Raw genomic sequence first — 2,588 nt, forward strand, 5'->3', positions numbered from 1 at the left:
CTGTAACAGAACTCATCCAACACATATCAGCGATGCGTGATAAGTTCGTTAAACACGCATTTGTAAAGAAAAACCAATCAACAATTTTTAATAAACTGAAGGAGGTTTCGATGAGTGTTAATTCTGAAATTGCGGTAATCCAAGATGACTGGGCTGAAAACGCTAGGTGTTTCTATCAAAATGAGCCACAAGCGGCTCATTTTGGTCAAAATCAAGTTTCTATCATGAGCCTAGCAGTCTGGAACATTGAGTTAAAAACATTTGCCATAGTTTCAGATTCAACTGATCATACTAAGTCTTCCGTTATACCGTACATTGACAAAATCCTTCACTTTATTCCTGATCAAGTCAAAGAAGTACACATGTTCAGCGATAATGCCACTTCTCAGTTCAAAAACAAAATTATGGCTGCAATGGTTGTGTTTAAAAAACGTTTTCATAAAAAATTCTTCTGGCATTTCTTTGCAGCGATGCACGGGAAAGGAGTGGTTGACGGAATAGGAGCTACTGTTAAGCGAATCGCAGCCCTGAGAGTTAAAACTAGTCAAAACGAAATTAGATCAGCAGCAGATTTTGCGTTAGTATTACAAGATTTGCAAATATCTGTAATTCACATGTCAGAAAACGATACAAGACAACAAAAAAATGAACTTGGATTCAGTTCAATTTTAAGTTATTTAAGAAAAATCAAAGGTATATCAAAATCACATTATTTTTATGTTCAGAATGATAACGTTGTTCCGATGCTATTTTCACCTGAGTATGATTAAAACTTATTACAAAATAACAAAACTTTTTAAAATGATTTTAATTTCGTCTTTTTGTTTCGTCACTGAACGTTGCGTCACTGAACTGATAGTTTTTTTTCTGTAAAATAAAACGGTATGAAAACTTTATTGTTTGTGGCTTTTTTTATGACTACCTTATTGCCAAATGAATAAATTACAACAAAAAAATCTAATAAGTCAAGCAAGAATTAAAATTTCAGCGAAAACTCCATTTAAAAGTATGCTGATAAAAAAACACTTTTTTCCGCGTTGCGTCACTGAACTCATGTTTTATTTTTTGCTATGTAGCAGTGTTATGTTAATACAATTGTGTTTAATTTATATTATAAAATTTTAATTCAAGATTGATTTAGAGTAATAAAAAATTATTTTTGAGTTTCTATTAAAAAAAATCTCTCCGCATGATGCGTCACTGAACTATGGAATTGGCCATATATATATATATATATATATATATATATATATATATATATATATATATATATATATATATATATATATATATATATATATATATATATATATATATATATATATATATATATATATATATATATATATATATATATATATATATATATATATATATATATATATATATATATATTTTAATTTTAATTTTTTACATTTTTATATCTCTAATTTTATAACATAGTTGATTAAAATGCACCAGAACAAAATTCAAGAAAAAACTAAGCTCTTAACAAGCTAAACGAGTTAAAATACATTTTTACAGAAAAATTAAATTTAGGCAACGACCAAAAGTCAAAGTATAAAGAAAGTAATAATAATAATGAAGAAATTTTTTTTTTTAATTTGTACAGTTAGAAATTCTCAAAATTTATTTTTAAAAAATAAACAAACCACTCAATGTTACAAATAAAAGTTTTAACCAAAATACAAATTAAAACTTTAAAAATAATTGGTTAGCGTATTTATTTATTTACTAATACAAAAAAGGGATTTACTTATTGATTTAGATCAATAATATGGTTGCAACATTAACTTTTACAAAAATAAACTAAAAATAACAGTTGCTATATAAAAAAGATTATGTAGCTAAGAACCGCACCCATTTTAAAAACTCTGAAAAACTTATATAAACTTCTGGCACATGCGCACCTAAACTTAACGCTCGTAAACGATACGGGGAAGGGGTTGACACCCCCTTCGCGCCTTCCTTAGATTTAGAATGTTTAACAATTGAAGCTTCGTTGGGCTTCTTATGTTTAACATTCGAAATCAAAACTTTTTGTCTAAGTTCTGATTACGAATAATTTCTTCTTTTCTGACTCTTAACGAGTCAAAAAAATTACTTCAAGTTTAAATAAGTTCAGTATATTTTTATGAGTTAGTTAAGAAAAATCATGATAAATTGTTTTAAATAAGAAAAATAAAACATGAAGATTGTTTTAAATAAGAAAAATAAAAACAATTTTTTTAAAGAGCAGTTTTATTGATATAATAATTTTTTGTTCTTTAGGTCACTGCGTGCCCGGCTAGCTCAGTCGGTAGAGCATGAGACTCTTAATCTCAGGGTCGTGGGTTCGAGCCCCACGTTGGGCGACGTTTTAGTTATTTTGTTCCGGCAATTATTTAAGTCTAATTTACTAACTTTTGTTTGCATTTAATAACTTAATAAAGAAAGTAATAAAAATAATTGTTTTAAATAAATTTTTTTTCATTTTTATCGAATTTTTTATTATTTATTTATTTTATTATTTGAATTTATATGAAAACCGAATGCTATCCAAAATGGCTGCGTGAATTCACGCAGCCACCAGGAACCTTAACAAATAA

The 2,588-nt window shown here is 27.2% G+C and overlaps 1 non-coding gene across 1 annotated transcript; it reads left to right on the forward strand.

Annotated features, from left to right (window-relative positions):
* The first annotated feature begins 2,281 nt into the window (after window positions 1–2,281).
* Window positions 2,282–2,354, forward strand: trnak-cuu (transfer RNA lysine (anticodon CUU)). Its single transcript has one exon. It is a non-coding gene; the product is annotated as a tRNA-Lys (tRNA).
* Window positions 2,355–2,588: the final 234 nt, after the last annotated feature.

This window comes from Hydra vulgaris, chromosome 10 (genome assembly GCF_038396675.1).
Source record: "Hydra vulgaris chromosome 10, alternate assembly HydraT2T_AEP".
Classification (NCBI taxonomy): Eukaryota; Metazoa; Cnidaria; class Hydrozoa; order Anthoathecata; family Hydridae; genus Hydra; species Hydra vulgaris.